The sequence below is a fragment of the Protopterus annectens genome, chromosome 8.part0, assembly GCF_019279795.1.
Source record: "Protopterus annectens isolate FY-2018-M chromosome 8.part0, PAN1.0, whole genome shotgun sequence".
NCBI classification, from domain to species: Eukaryota; Metazoa; Chordata; order Ceratodontiformes; family Protopteridae; genus Protopterus; species Protopterus annectens.
Window position 1 is genome coordinate 1731786131 of NC_056741.1, and position 24916 is coordinate 1731811046.

Genomic DNA, 24916 nt, shown 5'->3' on the forward strand with positions numbered 1-24916 from the left:
CGCTTGAGGAAGACATGTTGTGGAGGGCATCTACTGTCTCACCCCAATGTCTATCAATGACCTTGGTGTATGTCCAGATGGCACTGGCAAGGTCACGGATGCTGTCATTGATAGCGGTGTTATGTGCCCTCTGTGCCCTAAGTCCCTGCCTGGTGTACCATTCCATACGTGTCTGAGCCTGCATTACAGCCCGGAACATAATGGTCGTCATAACACCTGTGAGGGCATGCCTGCCAGGGGCAATACGTCCAGTGGTGCTCCCCCAAGAACCCCTGGACCTCCGCCTATGTGGTACTGTCGCAGGTCTACGGCTATGGCTGCTGTGAGGGGATGCACGTGCCATGGGTACCACACTCTCCTGGTCAATGCCAACTGTATGCTGTCCCTCCCCTATGGCCATTGGTGGTGAGGGATGTAATGGTAGTATGAGTGTGTGCATAGATGGGGTTGAACGCTGTGTACTGTTGATTGGTGGACCCACGACAGTCCCTGTCAAATCTCCCTGTGCCAAAATATATGTTTCATCATCACCACTATCTGTGGCAGTGGCTTCAGGTCGCCTGCTGCTTTCACCAAGCCCTACCTCAGCACCTGTGAGAGGAAGATAGGAAACACACGTTACAGTCTGCACATGCTCACATGCACACATGAACACATGCACACATGCACACATGCACACATGAACACATGCACACATGAACACATGCTCAAGTCTATGCAGTGTGAGTGTAGACAGCCATAGTTGATGACAGTGCACATGGCTGTGGTGCATGTGTGTACATGTTCAGTGATTGCCTACACCCTGGAACACAATGTATACAAAGACACGACATTTCTGTGCAAGTATTATAAGCTCTGCAATGTCCTGTGCACCATCACATACAGGTATACATACCATGGCTGTGTGTGTTATCTGTGTGTCACATGGATTTTCATGTCTGATTGCAGTGTCTGTGTCTGTAGCAGATAATTGTAGACACAGTTGTAGCACATGCAAGCTATGTACACACACAGGATGGGTGGTGCATGTATACATGATGGGATACCAATCCTGGACATGGCCATTGTAACAGTATGGGGTGTAGTACCATTAGCCATCATCATCATGCATCATGTGGTCACTCAAGGCCACTAAAGTGTGCAAGACTACCGTCTAGCAAGCTGTACCTGAACCGCAGTGCCGTGGCTAAGTTCACAATTACACAGCCATGTTGCACAAGGGTGTGTGAGGTGTCTAATAGGTAGCATTGCCTAACATGACTGTGTTATGTGTTGAGGAGTGTTGCGCAGCCCCATGCTAGGCCCCTACCCCTCAGGTATGGTATGTGTGGTGTGTGGATGACATGTGGGATACTGAAGTGTGACCTGGCAGCAGGTGTCTGGTTACACTATGTGTAGCATATTGAGATGTACTGCGTATGACAAACATGTTATGTTGTGTACATGTGTGTCAACTATGCCTATCCAATGTGCAGTACAGTGTTGACACATTTGTGTCTGATGCTCTGTGCATTGCATGTGAATGAGGTAGCTACTAACATTACTGAGATGTTTCACGTCTCACAGCAAACATGCACAGCATGCATTATGCATAGGTGTGTTATGTGTACATGGTCTACACCTCACCTATGACATGCACAGTTCAATACCAAGTTTAAAGTGTTAACACACTCACCAGCATGTAACGTCTGCCCTGCTGTCACACCAGAGGGACCTGCAAGAATATGACACAGTTTGTCAGTGGCCACACCTGTGGCATTGCTACTGTGAGTGTGCTAAACTACAGTAGAACAACAGGCATAGGTGTACAGATACTACTCAAATTATCAGTATTGCACACAATAGGCAACACAACTGCTAAACACAGTACACATCTCACACATGCATAATCTAACAATACAGGTAACAGTAGTGTACAGATAGGGCATGTTACCTGCACGCTCCATGTCACTATGCTGGGTGGCTCCAGCCTCCATGACAACACATGTGTGATGTTGTTGTTGCTGTAGGCCAGGAGCCACCACACTTAGCAGCAGTTCCTCCACTTTGGTGAGGGGGGGTGTATGGCCACCCCACCACCTGTGGCAAGCTGTTGTCTGTGGATATCAGATGCATGCCATCAGACATGTCTGATTAAATCACTGCAGTGATGGCGTACCTGCTCATATGTCCGGTTATGCATGCCTATGTCATTTACCTGAAAAACAAGTTCTTGCTACAGTGTAGTATGCTCTTGCTGGTGCTGGCTGGCCCTTGAAAACAGCAGGGTATAGTGCTGTACCAGGCTGTGGTGGATTTCCTGTTCCTCTGCAGCTGTGTAGCAGGGGTTCCTGTGATGAGCCATTAGCCTGGAAGACAAGTAAACGATATGTGCGAGCAAGTCATGTGGCACACAACATTATACAGTACGGATATCAGTTAACTGCCACAAATAGCATCTGTTCGTCTGTCAGAGGATACACACATTCAATACCACATATCAGTGTTCAGCCCATAACTGGCTGATAGTGCCTGCCACACTCCATATGACACACCAGTATACACCAGTACTCGGCTCACTGTCTGGGATCCAATGCACAGCCTTGCCAGGGGGGTACATATCAAGCTGATGCATACAGATATATGTCATCCATTGCAATGAATGTGAAGTACAGTTACAGTATAACCAGTAACCCACCATAGTCGTTGATGCCATACCCCTACCTAACATATGTGCACAGTTGTTAATATAGCTGGCATACTGCTGTAACAGAGTATACATGTTGCTAGGTACACACGCAAACCCTGCATCACACATGTGATTGCAGACATGGTACAGGCATCATTACACACACATCAGACATTCATACCATACACAAATGTATGCTAACACAGATGAGCATTTGCTATGTACCTTACAGTACTGTGTGCCCCTACTTACAGATACCTATGCCTGAGGAATGTAATCTGTGCAGATTGCAGAAAACACACAAGACAGTGTTACCAGGGAATGTGAGCATACACCATACTGTGCTGTTTACGCCTACAGATTCAGGTGGTACAACAGTTCTAATGTCGGATGGAGTCACCAGCAGTACCACTTACTGAGCACACATGTATTGCATCAGCCTATGATGGGACACCACAGTCGTACACAAGGACGTACATCACAACATATACCATCCTACTATGTCTGCATCCCAATAACTGACACATTTTTCTCTGGCCTCACACGTAGGACACAAACGACCATGACAGAAACAACCTCACTCCTAGCTATCACACCGTCACAGACCTTGCACAAATTCACTGTCACACTCATTCCACCTCACATAGCTGGTATTGCACTGTGTACATGTCTGTGTGCATTGAGTCATAAGTAGGTAATACACTATTGTCCCTGGGGCCTACAGCAGCCTAGCCATATGTTACCCTGGCCTGTGGCACACATGTAATTAGATTTCACTTCTTCCTGTCAACCGGATACACAGAGGTGATTCCCAGGGCGTGTTACCTATCCCCCAGACAATCATCAGGGGTATGTCTGACATCTGCTACTGAGGAGCCTTGTTTGTTCATGCTGGGTGGATTACTACAGAGTATGGCATATTTGGCAATAGGAGCCTATCCCTCCAGCATGTGCTGTACAGTGATGTTGCGTGCACTAGGTACCTAGGCCGTGTAGCCCGGTGGGATTGTGAGGTGTTGACATGGTGGTTGTCTGACTGCTATGGGTGTGGCATGCCTCTGTATGTTTGGCAGATGTAACCTCTGGGTGGCCGGTATACAACGCACTGTAGCTGTGGTTATGTGAGTCAGTCTGCATAGGGTATGTGTATCAGGGCAGTACTACCCTTTGTGAGGTATGTCTGTGGGCTTTCCACTTGCTGTAGTTGTCATGTGAGGTACATACCACATGGGGCATTCTGATGAGTACAGGGGAACACTGACCTATATTTCCGTACATGACACATCGTTTGTGATTACATGTACCACGTAGACAGATTGCAAGACTAGTGTGGCACTGTGAATATCAAAGGGGAGGCTACTGTCCACCTCTGTCCCATGTTCCCTTCTGACACCTTCAGTGTTAGTCCGGCAACCACCTGTCTGGTAGTTAGTGGGTAAAGTGTTTTGGAATCGGGTATGGCACTGCAGTATCAACACTGGTGTTCAGTCCATGCCTTCGTCACCAGGCACCTGTTGCAATACGTCTGACCCTGTGTCTCCCTCTCTCACTATATGTATATATATATATATATATATATATATATATATATATATATATATATATATATTTTATATATATATATATATATATATATATATATATATATATATATATATATATATGAATATTTCTATACATATACATTTATATATATATATATATATATATATATATATATATATATATATATATATATATATATATATATATTATATATATATATATCCATAGATATCCATATATATCTGTATATATCAATATATCTCTATATATATCTATATATGTATATATCTGTATATCTATATATCTATATATGTATATATCTACATATCTATATATCTATATATATATCTATACATGTATATATGTATATATATACATATATATATATATATATATATATATATATATATATATATATATACACATACATATATATATATATATGTATATATACAAATATCTATATATATATATATATATATATATATATATATATATATATATATATATATATATACATGCACATATATGCAGATATACTGGCCACCTTTCATGGTGGGAATATCAATTATGGAACAGGTGGTTGCTAGCAGTACATGGCTACATCTTTTGCTATTTCTGTGTTGTACTTCTACATAAGGGCATGCTTGTGGAATTCATTCTACAGCTATTTGCAGAGTGTGTAACAGCAGACAAGCTGATATGACTGTGTGTTTCTGACTCTTCCAGGCCTCAGATACTCTCACGTATATATTTGAACAGCCTCAGGGAAAGGTACATATAACTGGGATACACTTGTGATATAGTTCTGACATTTTTCAGTTCAGACTTTGGGTGATTCAGAGCATTTCTATTACTACACCTTTTCTGATGTGCAAGCGGTGTCTACTCTCACTTATTGATATTTGTTATGAAGTGAGATTCAACACCTTTCTGCCTACTGTTAGTACATTTCACAGGGAGTCAAAGGGACACAGCTAACGTTTGTTTACTAATCAGGGTCATCACTGTAGAGCAGTCACTGTTGGGAGGTCTAGCCTGTGACCTATGCTAATATGCCAGTGTGTATCCTGCTCTGATACTGTCTGGGCTTTGTAAGCTGCTACTGTAACCTTATTCCCTACTAGCATGGCTGATTCTCTTTTCACAGTCATGTCATGCAATTCAACAACACCTGCTGGTTAAGGCCCACAGAACAAGATTTGTGTTATGCCATTCCTATTTTCCCTTTACATTCACTCATGGTAATGCATGTTAAATTGCTTTCAGCACTACATCAGTGTATATCTGCTGTGGTTTAGTGGTACTTCATGCAGACTGGTGAGTCCAAGGTCCCGTGTTTGAGACTGACAGGGGTATTTTTATTTTGCTGCTGAGCAATACAAGGGCCCTGTCATACAGAGTGACAAAGGCACTTTTAAGCAGTTGTAAGCGGGTTTACGTGATGCTTAGCGATGCTTAGCTAAGCGCACACAAGCTCACACTCGAGCACCCCTGCTAACTACTGCTTAAAAGTGCTTACTCCCGCTAACCCCCGCGCTAATTTCTTTTAAAGAAAAGAAAATGGGGTGATAGGAAAGTGGTGAAAAAGGGGGCACAAAGAGGGAAAGATAGTAGGAAAACAAGCTCGGGATGTGCAGGAAGGGTGTAGGGAAGGCCCATAGCTGCCCATTTCTTTAACAGCAACAGTTGTGCATATGTTGAAAATTTGGAGTGAGTTTTGAGACCTTCCACCCCTGAGAGAGGGGTGAGGACAACATAGTTTGTTGTACTGTCAATTAGAATTACCAGTGTATATGTCCTATGGACATGTGTGCAAAATGGGAAGCTATGTATGGGGCGTAATTTTTTTTCGGGTACAGATTGCCCTTTTTTTTTTTTCAGATGAGAGTGGTAAGTGAGGTAGGGGAAGTAGGTATATTTGTGGAGGTAGGTTGGGGAGGTAAACAGACAAGACAAACAAGACGCATACAGGGGTGGAGTCTGACACATGGGGTGGGTGAACACAATTGATGGGGAAGGTTGTTTGGAAATCGCAAGCCCATGAGCCCACAGATGGTGGAACTGAGATCCCCGCCCATGGGCAGTCACCACTGCACCTTCACAGCCCCGGGGGTGGCTGTGCTGGGGGCTGAGTAGGATGGGCAGGCTCACCCGTGAGAAGCGCCTCTCTTGCCTTAAGCTGGCGTAGGGGATCAGCGACTGAATGCTGGATCTCCCTACGCACCACAACCCGGACCCTTTGAAGGGTGACGGGTGGCCCTTCTCCGCCCACGCTTGCATGGGGGGGATGAGCCCCATCCCCTGCAGCGCTTCCACCTGAAGGTGGCACAGGACCAATGGAGGAGGGGGGTCCAGGCTGGGCACCAGAGCCACTGGTGCCAGGTGCACTTGCCAACTGAGGAGGGACAGGTGGGTCCGCTGGGACCGGCCTTCCCATACGTTCTGTGATTAGGTGTGTTTCATTACAACATAAACAACAGCATTCCAGATTAGTTGTAACAGCATGCAGTAATATTCCCATTAACCCAACACACCACAGTTCCAACAGTTGAACAGCAAACATAGCACATGCATATATTGAACAACAGTGGTTATTCCAAATGCATGCATGGATGATTGGTAGCAACAGGCCACCATGAACATGGTGTTTGAACAGGGCACATGCATCAACATGAGTGCAAATATTTATAGAACAATTGCACATATTTCCCAACAAATATTTAAAATTACACATACCCATTGAGGTGTGGAATTGCATGGTTTATGCACAAACAGTAGGGTGTAGAAAAAAACCTCCGTTAACATCTTATAAACACTTTTACTCTACACTACATTCCTAGTGACTGCAGGTGTATATTCCCTACATGTATTATTACACTTGCCACCATGCATTAGGTTGTGTAGTGGGTCTGGCTAGTTCAATCTATACTTGACCTATATCTCGCATACTAACTGTCCAGGATGCAGATGTTACTGCTACACATTTCATGGTTGCATTTATATTTCTTTATCTACATATCTGGATGTTTTCACATGACATTTTCACTTTAAATTGTACAGAACCCTGCATTTATTGAAGCACACTTACATTTCTGGGGGACATATTAGCATCCAATCGATGTAGAAAAACAGCGAACCAAGAAAAAAATCAGCAAGAGACCTTCCTGATCCAAACCACAAGGACAAGGAACAAACAAAGTATGCCAATAAATTTTTCAAGCCAAAAGTAATGTCGCTATACTCCAAATTCGATAGTTCAGTAAATGAGAATCCAGTCGAGTAAAACCAATGCAGCAGAAGCTTTAATAACCAAACAGAAACAAAAATACACACGAGCGCTTTCGCCTGGTCTTACCAGGCTTTTTCAAGTGTAACAAAGATATTAGAAATAACCATCCTTCTTATAGCTAGAGAATGTAATTGATTAATTAACTGTGTTAATACGATAATTATTTTAACCTTAATGGTAAACATACATAGTAAAAAGTAATTGTCAAATGTCTTAAAGATTTTAAAGCAAATGCGTAAAACATATTATTCACTACTACATGAACTTGGAAAAAACACAAAACGCTCCTTAAATCCTAAATATTTAAAAATCATTACTTTACTTAAAAATTATTAAATACTTGAATGTAAAACATCTATCTATGCTGTTAAATAAAAACTGTTCTAAGTCTTCTATAAATTGGTCCACTAATTTCCCAGTTAGCAATTTTATTCTTGACCAGGTAAAAATGAACCAAAAACAAGAAGGTGTCCACTAGCTTTATCTTTGTTACACTTGAAAAAGCCTGGTAAGACCAGGCGAAAGCGCTCGTGTGTATTTTTGTTTCTGTTTGGTTATTAAAGCTTCTGCTGCATTGGTTTTACTCGACTGGATTCTCATTTACTGAACTATCGAATTTGGAGTATAGCGACATTACTTTTGGCTTGAAAAATTTATTGGCATACTTTGTGTGTTCCTTGTCCTTGTGGTTTGGATCAGGAAGGACATATTAGCATGCTACTCGTGTGCCAGATTTACTTACGCATGCCAGCCAGTAACTGACTGTTGAGGACTGTATATTTACTTCACAGCTACTAGCACTTCCATCACCCACTTTAGATGGGACTGCAGAACTCTGGGTTGCCAGAACTTTCTAACGCATTACTATTTGTATAATGCAAGGGTACAACAACATTTCATAGTAAGTGAAACAGACACACTCTGGGTTTTAGACCTTTTTTAATGACATTGCACACTTTTCCACAGGCTCACTCTTTTATTTGTTTTAACAGTATATATGGCAGACATGTTCATGACATATTATACCTTTATTAATAGGCTAGCACACTCTTTTTTCAGGCTCACTCACATATTCTTTTATATGACAGAGCCTGCAGAGATATTATTCCAGACATTTGTTACCTTTCTTAAAGGGTTACTACACTCTTTTTCTGCCTCTCTAATGTTTTTATCTGACAGTACATACAGAGGACTTATTCAGTCCATTTTATGGCTGTATTATTGGACTACAACACTTTCTTTCATGCTCTCTCTCATATTCTATATAACAATACATGCAGAATAATCACTAACCTGCCTGGCGGCACAGTCTTAGCAGCCTATCTTCATAGGCTTGCTGATTCGTAACGCGGTCACCTGCAGCTGTAAAGTAAATGAAGGGATATTGAGACATTCCTATCCGTTATACATACTCCATTTTAAATCCTTACATACTACATTCCATGGCTACATACTCAGTTGTGGGGCATCCCGCATCCCACGGGCCTCCTGTATCCACTGGTTCAGGCGGTCCTCCTTTCATCTCTTCAGGTCCGCATGGTGGTGACGGACCTGCTCACCAGTCCGGGGAATGCCTGTGGCACTGGTGAGATCATGAGCTAACCAGTTCCAAGCCTCTGCCTTGTACTCTGTCCCTTGGAACTGGCCCTGCAGGAGTCTTGCCTCGTGACGGTGGACTAGGAGCCAAACCATGTATTTGGACTCCTCGGTGCCCCATCTCTGTGCTCGGAAGCACACTCCCTCTCCAACACCAGACATTCTGACCGCAGATGTGAGCTTCAATCAGTTATGGCATGTATTCCCACCTGTGGGGCTTAAATATGCCACATTTCCCACACTTTTTTGTGATTGGCCATTTTGTAAAATTCTCGGCTGACTGCAGACCTGCTTAGTAATGGTGAGACTACCATTCCTAGGTTTATGTATGTTAATAGTGGCTGCTTCCACTATGTTGTCATGGCTTAGTGGCTCTATACTTTGATTATGATGCACAGGGTCCTGGGTTCGAATCTTGTCATTGTTTTATTTTAATACTGTCTAGACAGGCTAGGGGGTGTGGCTGCATTTAAGCAACTTAGCTCTACGTTGGTCCCCTGTGCCCTATGGTGCCCTGGTTGGTGCGGCGTGTACGTCCGCCCAAACACATTGTGCTGGGTAAAGCATTTTTAAATGTTGGGCAACTCTATTGCGCTGCGTGAAGCGTTATTACACTATGGGCAAATTTGTTTAGCTGGGTGAAGCGCTATTAAACTATGGGCAACTCTGTTTAGCTGCATAAAGCGCTATTAAACTATGGGCACCTCTGTTTAGATGGGTATAGCGCTATTAAACTATGGGCACCTGTGTTTAGCTGTGTAAAACATTGCTTTATGGCAGGCTATTATATATCTGGGTCTTTTAAAAATATATATTTTGTTCGCTGATACATTGGCCATGTCACTCCTTTTAATGAAATTTTAATCATATTTGTCTGGTATTATTTAAAATACTGATTTAAAACATAAATAAGAAGGGGAGTGGTGGGACTCAAACCGTTAATGCCTTCTCTTTGTGCATACACTCTACCATTTCACTATTACTATTTGGATTAATTTGCATAAGTAGTTCTTATATGCTCTTCAATGTCACAATTGCTAACTGTGGTTAAGCAATGGGCACACCCGCGCAAACAAGCGCAAATACGGGCAGCTATATCGTGGATTTAAAAAAACAAATTTAATTTTTTCCATTTTATAACTCTGATGGGGGTTTACAGTGTCAGGGAGTGTGGTGTTGAGTGCAAGTACATTTGAGCGGACTCGCTCTTGTCTGTTGACATTATGCTTTTTTAAAACCTTGCAGGGGCGTGGACTTTTAGACTGCTCGGCACTCGGACACGCCCCCTGCTTGCCTTCTCAGTCCGTGTAAGAGTTAAGGATGAGTCAGTGTGCCCTCATGAATATTCATGGCATGCTGACGTCATACCGTTCAACTGCAGCCTCCGAGTAAGACATATTAAGTCTTACACGGAGGTTTTGTGAATCCGGCCCAATATGTGTATATATAGTGTGATTCCTTTAGTTTGTACTTGGTCTGAAGAAGCTCTACAGCAAAAGCGCTTACCAGTTTTCATTAAACCTGTGGATTGTTTTTATTATTTGAAGACTTCTTGCGTTGTTCTTGGATTCCTTGCCATGATGAATGATGAATGATTTCATACAGCATTATTGACTGTCTGCTTTTATACAGCATTACTGACTTTTGTGCTTATACAGCGACACTGACTTTTGTGCTTTTGCCTGGATTCTGCCTGGTTCGTTCCGTTGCATTATACATTTTATTTTTGCCAGTTATTTTCTAGCAATGGAAGATTTACCTCTTGGGCTGCTGGTTATAATTGTTATACTACTTTTTATATTGTTTAAGTAAGTAAATAAATGCATAATCTTGGTATGCAAGGTTGGGTGGCTGTTATACAAGCTGGTAAGTATGATAATATCCAGCTATTTCATATGTAAAGCATAAAATGGCAGCACCAAAACAGTGAAGGAATGGGCTTACAAATAGTTTTGACAATTAGGTACACAATGTAGTCACATCTTACAAAAAATAAAATTTGATTGTGAAAAATGAAATAAGGCCTATACATTTAGACTTACAAAGGTTTATATTACACAGTGCTTCACAACAACAGTTTTGTGTTTTAAGTATAATTATGTGGGGCACTACCAATTTCATAATAAATAACTTGTTGACTGCAGATTTATGTAAAAAGTAGTCCAAACCACACTCTGTATTCCTTTGTCTACTGTATCTATCCTCCACCCCAATCCAGAGGTGTTACAAGACAAAGGACGAGAAGAAATCCCTTTTCTGCAACACGATATGAGAAGTGCAGATTCTCATTAACCAGTTAAAAACTGAAGTTCAAGCACACTCCCTGGGATTCTGAGGCATGGATGGCAGGAGCACACAGGGCCTCCTGTGAGTACAGCTCACAGAGCAGTGCAGTTCATGTCTCATTATCAGAAAAGGAGGTGAAAATTCACATCTCAGTACACAGGTAATCACTAAACCCACTGGTGCTAGGAACAAGACATGCTGTGAAGGAGCAGAACTCACAGCTGTGGGTTTGACTGTGATAAGGAAAATGTTCAAGGATACAGAAAGCATGTGCTAAGACTAGAGAAAATAGAAAAACAAGCACTCTAATTTTGAGGGGGCACTGCAATGATTAACTCTATTTGCTCATAAAAAATGGTATAAATTAGAGTATAGTACAGTAGGGAAACCAGTAAGGAAAAGCAGTAGTAAACAGAGGAAAATACACGGGGAAGGGAATGGAAGGATGGGAGTGAACGGTCAGTATGGGTAGAACTTTTTTATTATTTATTTTCTGAGGCAGATACCATTTCTTTTTAAGAAGGGTAGTTGAAGCACGATGTAAGGAAATGTGAAGGTATGGTAAGAGGCTAACAATAAGTAACAGGGGCAAATGCACAAACATATAACAAAGATAAAGACTGATAGGGGAGGTGCTAATACAGTTTGAATGAGGGAAAATAGCGTAATCAGAGACACAAAAAAGGAGGACACTGGTGATGTGGAGGCTTGGCCAATAAACAGGGTAGGGCTTTATCACCCATGGAAGAGGTACACAGGAATGGGGATTAGGTAGGGTACAACCTTTCATAACACAATGCCTGTGTGATTGGAGTTGGGGGTTGGCATAATGTTTAAGGGGTTTACCTCATGAATACAAAGTACAGGGTTTGATTCTCAACTTTGAGGGAGACTGGCTAGGCTTAAAATGATCTGCAAGGATAGCTAGCCTAGTATTTACCCATGAACCTATGATTACCAGGAGTAAGGCAGACACCACAAAACTGTGTTGGCAGGGAAAGGTAGTTATGCATTTTCAAGCTAGTATTGCAACTGGGAACAGTGCATCTGAAGCTATGTCACCCCCAAACTAATTTGTCCAAACACTAAAGGCTTGCAAGGCAGTAAAAGGGAAAGGAATAACAGCTACTGATACTGAGATGCTTTGCAGGATTTTTTGAAAGGAAAACATCTGGCTGCCATGCAGGCAGGGAAAAGATCACATCCAGTACTAATTTTCTCAAGCAGTAGAGGCACTCGGGGCAGAGAAAGTGGCTCTTGTGTTCCAGGGGAAGGAATATTTCTAGACAATCAGATATACTATGGCTTAAAATAAAAAAGATCTCATTTCAAATCAGGCAGGAAAAAGTCACTTCCAATACTAATTTGCTAAAGCAGAAAAAACTTGCAGGAAAAAAAAGACTGCCTGTGTTCCGGGGATGAAATAACTCTTGTTGACACTCAAAAGCAGTGTGGCTTTAAGGGAAAGAGCTCAGTCCCACACAGCACACAACCACTCCCCAGCACCAAACATATACTTCCTCAAGAGACCTTAAAACCACTTGAATTATCATTACCGACTTCAAATGCAAATCTGCAAGACTTCTTTGTAAAGGCAGCCATGAGCTACTGTTTGTTGTAGTGCACTGTTCCCTGTCCCAACCACCTAATCTCATGAATTCACTCCATTTACTTAGAGCCTTACTTCGGGAACTTATCACTTTGCAAATGATGTGCAATATTAACAGAAAAAATATACATTATTATAAATTTTTAAACTACTTATTGAGCTGTGTGAGTTTAGAGTTCTGTGGTAGGACATAATTTTATTTGTCAAATAACTGTAATTGGGTTCCCTCGCTGTATCCACAATTCATAGGTTCATAGGAGGCTACTAGGCTAGTGGCCCTAGAGCCCTTACACACCTATCCATGTTATTTCCAAGTTGCACCAATTTTTCTTGGTTAGACAGAGATAATTCGCACAGCTAGTCTATGATCAACACCGACTACCCTTGTTCATACTGGACATGATTGCACCACCCCAGGAAGAATTTGTATTATCCTATCCATTTGTCTAGGCTGCCCTTGAATAGGGTCAGTGAAGCGCTCTGCTTCATGTGAATTAGAAGTTTATTCCAGAAACTGGAAATTTATGGGAGATATATTTGTCTCTCCAGCATGTTCTTTTAATGCCACAGGCTAGGTTAAGATCCATAGAGCAAGTGACTCTTGTGCCAATTGAGTTGCATCAGGGCAGGGTCGGAGACTGCCCTGTAGGCCAGGCACAAGTCATCTCTCAGCAGCCTATATACAGTGACAGAGCTTTCAGTCTATCCATGTAGGTCATGGTTCAGAGGCTGTGTATCTTCTTGGTGAAAAACCTCTGTGGTCTCTCCAGCTGCTGCAGGTGTCTGGTGAGGAATATGTGAAAGGGAGCATTGTACTCTATTAATGGTCTGATGAGGGTCGAGTACAGTGGAATTATAACATCCTTACACCTGGATGTGATGTTCTTACTTATGAGATGTGCAATGTGGAAGACTTTCCTTACCACTGTGGAGACTTGGGGCCAAAGTTCAGATTGCTATCAACCTGTGTTCCCAGATCTTGCACCACTGTGTTTGAACTTAGAGAGGTGTTATCAATATTGTAATTAGCAAGGAATTCTACTTTGCCAAAGGTGATAATAATGCATTTTTTGTGTTTAGTTTTAGACCGTGGCTTTGGCACCAATAATTTGTCTGTGTTAGCCCCTCCTGTAATATGTTAACATCTTTGGGGGACTTAGTGATTGTACCCAATTTGCAATCATCAGCGAACCTGGTAAGCCAAAAGCCATCTACTTTAGCCTGGACTTTAGAGAAGTAGATTCCAAATATTAAAGGGCCAAGCATAGATCCTTGTGTTACGCCACTGGTGATGGGTCTACTGGTAGAGGTTGAGTCACCAATTTTGACAATATGTGTTCTGTCTGTGAGCCAATTGGCTACCCATCTAATGATGTAAGGGTTGATCCCCAGCTGGAAGAATTTCTCAATGATACCTGAGTGGAGGATTGTGTCAAAAGCCTCAGGTAGGCTAAGATAGGTGGTATGCACTGTCTTTCCTTCATCCAGGGCTTTGGTCTACTAGGTTTAATAATCATGATCTGCCCTTAACAAAGCCAAATTAGGTTGTGTCTAGAATTTGAAGGTCACCTATGTCCTTGTTGATAAAGTCAATGATGATTTGATCCATAGCTTTGTAGATGAGGCTGGTTAACCTTATGGGTCTATAGTTCCCTGGGATTGTTGATGGTCCTCCTTTGTGCAAGGGAATTACAGTTGTTATTTTCCACTCTACTGAAATAAAGCCAGTTCTCAGGCTATGGTTAGAGGGAATGTCAAGAGGGTCCTCTAGGTCCTGTTTTACATTGCTTACTAAGCAACCTGGGATGTTATCTGGTCCCAGTGAGGGTGTGTTTTTGGACTTGGAGAGTACAGATATGACCTAATCGGGGGTATGGCTAGTGGGGATAGGGTGGTAAAGTTTGTGCCAAATCTGTTAGTTAGCTGGTTAGCTATTTCCTCCAGAATATGAGTGGTGCCATATGGGTCTATATTAGTACATCGAAGTATTACTACTTTGAATGTACTAATATCGAACCCTTTGCATCAAAAGCTCAAAATAGCGAAGCTGCAGAATATCGAATACTTTCCTAGGGACAGTATTTGGTGGGCCATTTCTGCAGCTTCGCTATTTCCTCGACTGTGGAGTGAAGGTTATGGACCAGGTTAAGATAAGTGTGCGATTGAAGGTGAGTGTGCGATAGGGACTTTAGGGTTAGGGAGTGGGTAAGTTGAGTGTGCGATAGGGACTTTAGGGTTAGGGAGTGGGTAAGGTGAGTGTGCGATAGGGACTTTAGGGTTAGGGAGTGGGTAAGGTGAGTGTGCGGTAGTTATGGACCTTAGGGTTAGGGTTGGGTTAAGGTAAGTGGATAGCTAGTAGTGAATGTATGGTTTAGTGTAGGGTTTTTTGAAGTGTTTGTGTGTGGATTATGTATTTTGGTGTGCTTGTGTTGTGTGTATGTTTGTTGGAACAGCAAATTTTTTCCCTGGGAAATAATTTGCTGTTCTGAGTGTTTGATGTTGTGGTGTTTCGAGTGAAATGGTTCAATATTAGAACATTCAATGTAGTAATACTTCAATGTTTTAATATAGACCCATGCCATGCACTACAGTTTGGCACATAGCTGGGCATTCCCTTTTAGATTTTGGACGTAGTTAAAGAATGCCTTATGATTATCCTTGGCTAGGGTTGCTAGTTTCACTTTGTAGTTCACTTTAGAGGACTTTACAAGATTTCTGATTTGCTTATTCAAGCTGTGGAGGAAATTCTTCCTTGCTGAGCCAGTTCCCTTTTGTTCCTAGACATCAGTTTCTTCCTCTTGTTATATAACCTGTTTAAACTTGAGGTCCACCAGGGTGGCTTGTATTTTCAAGTAGACCTGGTTTTGATCTGGTCAGGTACAGGTGAGTTTATATAATTGTTTGTTTATACAGGGCATTTGCCTGCACCTCTGCATATGAGTCTTTGTTGTCTTTGATTACCAGGTGGGTGGGAGTGTATAACACTTTTTATATCACTGCTTAGTAGGCTGTAGTTTGTTTGGAAAAGTTTTTTAGTTTTCTTTTTTTTTTTTTTTTGCTTCTGAAAGGGTGTCAGGTCCAATAGTTACTTTGAACAAGGCTGATTTATGGTCTTACCTTACCATGAAGAACATAGAACAGAGGGGGAGTGCAGTAAACCCCTATGTTGGTGAGTACTATGTCTAAGATATTTGAGCCCCTAGTGTGGTTGCAGACTATTTTTCCCCAGAGCATTTGTGTTGACAAAGTCATGAACCTCTAGGTGAACTTGTTTGTGCTCTTGTACATCTATCATTTAAAGAAGGGATAGTTTAAATCTCCCATGACTAAGGTGTTGGGCTGCATGATGAGTGACTCCAGTAAGTCCAGGTAGGTGGTGTGCTTTTCTTGGTTCCTGGTGGGTAACCTATAGCTAGCAATAATGTGGTAGGGCACTTTGCCTGTAGTTAATTGGACATGAAGTAGTTTGAGAGAGTCATACTGTCTGACCAGTCCTGAGGTATACTTGGCCTTAATGAAGATGGATAAACATCCACCTTTGATTACGTCAAGATCATTTTGAGGTCTAAATGTGTGGCATGCATTGTAGCCTTGCATGTCCGGGGTCTTGAACAATGTCTCAGTGACCACACAGATGTCAGCATCTTCCAAGGTAAGGAGTGCTTCTAGGGTGTGCAGCTTCCAAGTCAGACACCTAACATTAAACAGCAAACCTTTAGTTTCTCTTGAGTGGATTTTGTTACATTGGAAATGTTGTTGGTTGGACATTACCAAAAACGATGATATGGGGGAGGCAAGTGTCTTTGCCAATATCCATAGGCCTAGAGGAGACAGGTGCAATCTCTGGCAAAACAATGCGGCCTGTCGATCATGTCTTGCCAGGCTGGGAGACACTGCCTCCCCCTGAACTGACACCAGAAGCTAAGCCAATTGTTGAAGCTGATAATTTTTTTGTTTATATTGTGTCATCATCCTAGGTGAAGGTAGCATGCTGCTTAGGGCTAGGGTCATACCTGCCTAGGACACATAATCTGAGAGTTCAGTCATGTCTCTCTTCATATAGTCTTTTCTTACATGTATTGTCTACTTATGACCAGGGCCACTGGAAAATTGTATCTGCAACTTTTCTGCAATTTCTGTGAATTCCATATTGCTGTATGCACACTATGAGCAATTTTTGAAAACAATTTAAGACATATTTTGACCAAAACTGCTGAAACTATTTACATATTCAAGCAAATCTAACAAATGATACAAAAAGTTTAACAAAATGTTGCAGTTTATAGTAAGGAAAGTCAGGTTAAGTAATTTTTCAAGTGATTTAGTCAATGCCTGGGAACATCATTTTAAGATGTGTTTTATGGCATGATCAGATGAATCCTGAGTTAAACGAGGCAAAGAAAACATTGCAGTGACAAAGAAAATTAACAAATAGGTTTGAGAATAGATGAAAATGACATTCACATGGATGAGACAGTCTCTCTGCAAAGTTTTGTACAGTATGGTTGAGTTTTGTGCTATAATTGGTTCATCCTAAATGATAACATGAAGATCATTCCATTGGTGCCTTTCTAAGCAAATTGTTGAATATGCTGCTTCAATTAAAAAAACACCAAAAAAAACTGCAGCCATTTAAAAATTATATCTTTCATAACAATGCGTTAGCTTCCCCTACTGGTTGCATGCCTGTTGTGATCTACGTCATTAGAATTAGCAGTTTGATGAAATAAGGTATGGTATTGTGCCATCTGGCAATTATGCCATATAAAAAGAAAGATGAGTTTTAAGAAAAGTCAAAGAACAGTTCCCCAGGCAGCAGTAATATTTAATAAATAAAGTTGTGATTGTTAAATATTAATGTGACTTGCAAGGCATTCTCGTGGGATCAAAAAATGTTGGGATGTAAGTAAATTTAAGAGTCAGTAATTATTCATGTGGGTATTAATAATCTGTTGGGCACCCCATCATAGCATATATATAATTTATCCTGGATTTTTTTGAAAGTACAAAGTTAATTTGAGTAATGCATAAAGTTTAGCCTTGCCTTTGCTTTTTGATTATCAGTTTTCCAAATCATTTCACTTTAATAAATGGTTGTACAAATTTTGCAATAGCAATGACTTGGATATATTATGCAATTGACAAGACTTTCAAGAAGACCATTTTTTTTGATAAGGCAGGTCTCATTTAAATTTTTATGGAGATGATTGTTGAGTTAAAAATATGCTGATTTAGTGAAGCATTGTTAGGACTTCAGTCATATAGTACAAGCAAAAAAAGGTAAGGAAAGTAAAAAGAGATTAGTAAAAAATATATATTATGCAAATGCTAGGAGTTTGATTAAAAATGGATGAACTTGAATTAATTTATAAGCATATTCAATATGATGTGATAGTAGTAACAGAAACATGGAATTGTGCAGGAGTCTTTTTACCTGGATAGAAATTGCATTACTGTCTGTGAGAAGAAGGGAATGGGGGAGGTATTGGGGATTTCTTGCATCTTGGATTTGTACTAGAGCTCTAGTTGCTGACCATAATGTAGGAAAATTCTACTTTTAGAGTTATTATTTGATGCATCTACTCTAGTACATTTACTGATATGTGATAACAGTTATCAGTGATGGAACTGTACTATTATTTGGGAATTAAGTAAATATTTGGAACATGACAATTTGATTTTGTTGAGTAATTTTAACTTTCCTAATAACACATGGAAGGATGTGATATATATGTCTGCACTAGAAGAAGAATCTGTGTTCGTTGTGCACTACATAAATCAACTCAACTTACAGATTTCCCTACAAGAGCAGAAAGTATTCTTGATTTATTATTTACAAAGCTGTTAGATAGAATAGTGAGCATGCCCCTTAGGTAGTTAAGATCATAATGCAGCAATTACAAATTCACATTTAAAACATCAGGGTAAGATTATTATTTGATTTTAGTCCAATTGAACTCATAAACTCATTTGACCTGGCTATGAAAAGTCTTGATGATTTGGTTAGTATGCGGGATACTTTTGAGCATATATGCTTTCAACATTTAAATCAGTGAAGACAAACTATAACCAGGAGATATGAGACCTTATCAACCCCTTGACAGAACACAAGACATTCTATATTATTGAACAAAAAAGGAAGAAGTTTATTATATGGAAACCATATAAGACTGCTACAGCTAAAATACCTTATAATTAATATAGTTGGAAACTGAAGAGCTCACTACTGTAAGCTAAATATACATCTGAAGAACCTATTTTATATTGTTTCAATAAAGAAATGTTATTCTTATGTTCAGAAATGTAAATGTGAAAACATGGTGTGGTCCCTATTGTGGTGATTAAAAAGTATTATATTCATCCATTTATCCATTCTCAATCCCTTTCCCCATTATATGAAGGAGTATAATCCAGACATTATACATTGAGTCTCAAAATGGCCGAGTGGGAGGAAGCAGCAAGTTAGAATTAAGAATTATCTATCTGCATAACTAGGCTAATGTGCATAAATGCAAGGCTCACTACTGGGCCAAGGGTTATGTATTTTTTTTTCTGAGATACCAAATCCTTCCTCTATCTGGATGCCCAAATTTGCAGATGTTACAAATTCAAGACAATTTATTACATCATCAAAGGATATAGAAGAATTTAATTTGTAAAGTGCTTTTTGCTAAGATTATAATGGACTAAATATTAATAAAGATAAAAGTGGGCTTCTTTACTTTGGCAAACCTAGTTTGGATGTCAAGATGAAATTAGGAGCCACAGTTTTATTGAATTTGTCAGAATATAAGGTTATATGTATTAGAATTTGTAATACTTTTAAATTTAGATCACATGCCCAAGTAATTAAAACCAACATGCACAAAGTTATAACATTGATTTTGAAGAACTTTGTTTCAAGAAATACAGAATTATTTAAAAATTATTTATTTGCATAAGTATAACCTATTTAATATAATATGATATTGTGTTCATATACAAAAGGGATTTATTAATTTTGGAAGGAATGCAGAAGAAATTTGCAAAGAGAATTTCTCGACTGAAAATTTTTCCATATCAATCTATATTAGTTATTTTTTCCATAAGTTAGAGGTTTATCTGAGGAAAATTGTGTCTATCTTATTGGGTACTAGGTATTTTGAATAAGGAGGTCCAATTACTACTCAACATTGAGCTTACAGATTCTAGCCAAATTACAAAGGTGAGGAGGTAACTATTCATTTAAAATTGGAAGATGTAGAATTGTTGCAGCTGTAAAGTCTCTATCACATTCTATGGCATATACGCAGAATAAACTCCCTCTCTTAACTAGACATCTGAATCATTATATCTATTTAAAACCATCTTATTAACTGGGTTGATGCTAAGGTTTAGACAATGATATTGGAGTATGTGTTTTGACTGGCATTTTGTTCCAATGCAGTTTTTTCAAACTAGTGTGTGTGTGTGTGTGTGTGTGTGTGTGTGTGTGTGTGTGTGTGTGTGTGTGTGTGTGTGTGTGTGTGTGAATGTGTATGCTGGCTTTAATCTTAGAAGTGCAGAAAAAAGATTAAAAGTTAACATTATCAACGCAAACACATATCATTTCCTAAGAAGGAAAAAGTGAAAATGCCTCAACAATGCTATATATTTTGCAGATGCCAAGACAGAGCCACTTTCACCACTGATTTGATGTTATTGAGCAATGAACAACACAGCTGTAGAAAAAGGAGGGCAAGAGGAAGGCTATGAAGCATGATGTTATTTGTACTATTATATCTGTAAATTGGAACAGAGCAGCAACTAGCCACCAATGAACTTTACGAAAAAAAGTAGAACAGATGGCAGATGCTGCATTTTGCCACAATGCACATGTTGTTTAAAAGATTTGGTTGTTTAAAATGTTGAATATGCTCAGGGGAAGAGAATTCAGAAATTTGATGCAATTTTTATGTATTTATTTTATTTGACATTTGGTAACCAGGAAAGTCCCACTGGGTAGAGATTATTCATTTTCAGTGGAAACATGTAAAGAAAAGATCCACATAAAGACTGACAGAGAAGAATAATTAAATACAGGACATCAAACAGTGAGAAATTACATATGACAAAAAATATTTATACAGAGATTATAATAATACATAGTTTGATACAGGATTTTACTAGCAGTAAAATACATAGCTGGTTACAGGATTTTGCTATGAGGAATTAACAGGGCTTTACAAGTAAGAATTAAACCTACAGTTTATATTCTGGTTGAAGGTGATACAGAGTGAATATATTGATTGGTGATGGGAGACTAATAGAGAGAGAGAAATAAATAAGTGTAAAGGTAGAGAGTTCTAGGTTGAAATGTTATATAAGTTATGGTGAACAGAAAGAATAGGACTAGGAAGATATGAATGACATGACAAGATGATAGCTTGGAAGCATAGCCGGCCTTAGGCATAGACCAACTAGGCAGCCGCCTAGGGTGCAACTCTAGCAGGGGCACTTTTCCAGTATTTATTTGCTGTAAGTGGATCAGGATGGGGGCACTGAGTGTTGTGGTGGTGGGAGCACCGAGTGGTGTGGTGGGGGGCGTTGTGGAACCCTTTTGCCTGGGGCACCAGTTGACCCAAGGCCGCACCTGCTTGGAAGGAGAACAACATGCGCATAACATTTAATGAGACCAAACAACATTCTTAATAAATGTAAATACATACACATTAACTTTACTGGTGATCATTTTCATAAATATTTGCACCCTTACCACATTTTGTGGCAGTTTATGTTATTTATACTTAAAGGGTTTTAAAATTACATTTTACTGGTAAATGTGTTTTGGGGTAGGAGCAACAATTCACTAATTCTTTTCCAAATTATTTTTTTTGCAAACAGGCCGAGGTAATTTGGTTTCCACTATAATGTGTTAGAAACTAAGGTCACAGAGGAAAACCAATTGGTTAAAAAACACAAAAAGAAAAATCTAGCAAAGATAGACTTTCTACTGTGTGATACCTTAAACCTCTTCAGAATTGCCATTTAGCTGAAACACCTGATATCCTTAAAGGGTAATTTGCATATATCCAAAGTTGTCTCTGTTACAAGAGGTTTCAGGTATCACACAGTAGAAAGTCTAACTTTGCTAGGTTTTTCTTTTAGTGTTTTTAACCATAATGTGTTAGACACGAAGTGACCAAATGAATGCTTAATATTTAAGTGTTGCACTACTAGTCTTGTTTGGGGGCCTTGTGCAAAGTTCACTCTGTGGTGCATTTAAGGAAAATGTAGACTGAATCTACCAACATGAAGAAGCATACCTACTTAGTAACCTAAGTGATTAATACAAGCTACAGACTGTTACAGAGTTGTGAGGCCTGCACATTTTCCTGCAATTTTAGATAGCATGTTCCACAATAGTCTAGTTGTCCTGTCATCACTCATCCCATTTCCTCAAATTTACCCCTCCCCCCAACTCACTGCAAAACATCCTGTCTGGCCTACTATCCAGTTAGGATTTTAAATGAGAACAATGCAGTACATGGTGTAACCTGTGCTGTTTGCAATGTTTTGTTTGTTATAATTGCATAGTTTAACAGTACTACATCCAGATTCTGCTCTATGCTTGATTTATTCTCAAATGAAAGATGTAAAACTGCTGGTCACCATTTGGCATTCCTTATACCATAGTGGGCAGCTTGTGTAGCATGGGGAGCTTCATTTTCATTGGTTTAATGATGTGGCTACATCTATGCTAAGAAGTTGCTTTTTGTTATAAGATGATTATGGCTACAAGTATACTGGGCAGGATTCACAAAGCCTCCATGTAAGAGTTACAAGGCTTACACGGAGGCTACAGGTAAACGGTATGACGTCAGCATGCCATGCATATGTATGAGGGCATGCTGAATCACACCTAAGGCTAACACGGTCCGTGTAAGAGAGTAGGGGGCGTGTCCGTAGGGCGAGCCCTGCAAACGGACACGCCCCCAGAAGAGTAAAAGTCCGAAAGTAACCCCCCCACGACAGAGTCTGTGTAAATGTGAATAAACACAACACAACACATGCCCCCACAGACTATGAACATAAAATGTATAAATGAACATCTTATATATTTTTTTATAAGTTGTAAAGATGTTTGCCCGTGAGTGCGCTCATTTGCGCGGGCGTACCCAGTGCTTAGCCACAGTTAGCAGTCAGTGGAAAAGCATATAAGAACTAAATATGCAAAGTAAGCCAAGAAGCAATAGCATAGCGGTAGAGACATTGGCTGAAGAGGAGGCAGGCATGGTTCGAGCCCCCACAACATCAATTATTATTTTTAGTGAAATAAGCACGAAACAATACCCTGACATATATGTACATATATAAAATTATATTTTATGTAAAATGTAATGAAATGGGCCATGTATTTTGAAGAAATGTGAGATAATAAAAAAAAATGTCAGATGTGCCTATAGCTGAGCTACAGTCTAACAAGTTGGGGATATCTGCCTGGAGGTGAGCAGTGTTTTAACACGTTTAAAATGAGTGCCCGTAGGTAAGCAGTGTTTTAACAGGATTAAAATGAGTGCCCGTAGGTGAGCAGTGTTTTAACAGGATTAAAATGAGTGCCCATAGGTGAGCAGTGTTTTAACAGAATTAAAATGAGTGCCCGTAGGTGAGCAGTGTTTTAACAGGATTAAAATGAGTGCCCGTAGGTGGGCAGTGGTTTAACAGGTGTAAAATGAGTGCCCGGGGTTAAGCAGCATTTTAACATGCTGAAACTGTGTGCCCGTAGCTGAGCTGAGTGTAATATGTGTGCTGACAGCCAAACAGCACGTAAGCCAGCGTGATCCGTTTGTGCGGAGCTGCACACCGCACCAACAAGCTAACAGACGGGCAACATTGAGCAAGCTGTATCAAAATTGCCTTTACACAGACACACCTCCTAGCCTATGTAGACAGTCATAAAATATAAAAAGCAATGGGCAGGCTCAAACCCAGGATACCATGCACCATAGTCAAAGTACTGAACCACTAAGCCATGACAGTTGCACGTAGAAATGCAGTAATAGCATATATATATAGGAATGAATAGAAAGAGGAGCATGACAAAGCAGGTTTTGTGAAGCTGATACAATTCCAAAATGGCCAATCACAGATAAGTGCGGGAAAAACGGCATATATAAGCCCCATAGGCAGGAATACACAGCTTAACCGATTGTGGAACTGACTTGCAGCCAGGATGGCAGGAGTAGGAGAGGGTAGTTGCTTCCGAGCACAGAGGTGGGGCGTTGAGGAGTCCAAATATATGGTTTGGCTCTTCATCCATGATCATGAGGCCCAACTCATGCAGGGCCAGGTCCTGTGGGGAGCATATAGGGCTGAGGCATGGGACTGGTTGGCACATGATCTCAGCAGTGCTACAGGAATACCAAGGACTGGTGAACAGGTCTGTCACCACCATGCGGACCTGAAGAGACAGAAGCAGGACCAACTGAACCGTTGGATCCAGGAGGCCCGGCAAATGCCCAACGCCCCACTACTGAGTAAGTTACATGTAATTATTTATGTAAGAAATTAACCTAGCTGATATTATGGAGATGTGTATTCCAATATTACTTTATTTATATTACAGCTGCAGGTGTCTATTCCATGAACCGTCGAGCCTATGCTGATAGGCTGGTGTGGTTGCACCACCAGGCAGGTCAGTAATTCTCTCCCTGTAACTGTAAAAAAATATATAAGTATGACAGTTTGCAAAAGAGTGCAGTGTAGTCACTTATTAATAAAATGTGCAAGTAACAGTATAAGAGAGTTTGCAAGTATTGCTTGATTACAAAAGTGTGATGCAGCCTGTAATCCAAAAATAAAAATGAAACAAGTCTGAAATAAAGATGTTCCACCTATAATATAATAGTACATAACCTGCAGCAGGCTGAAAAGTACAGCTGCAGAAGCTGAGTAAAACACG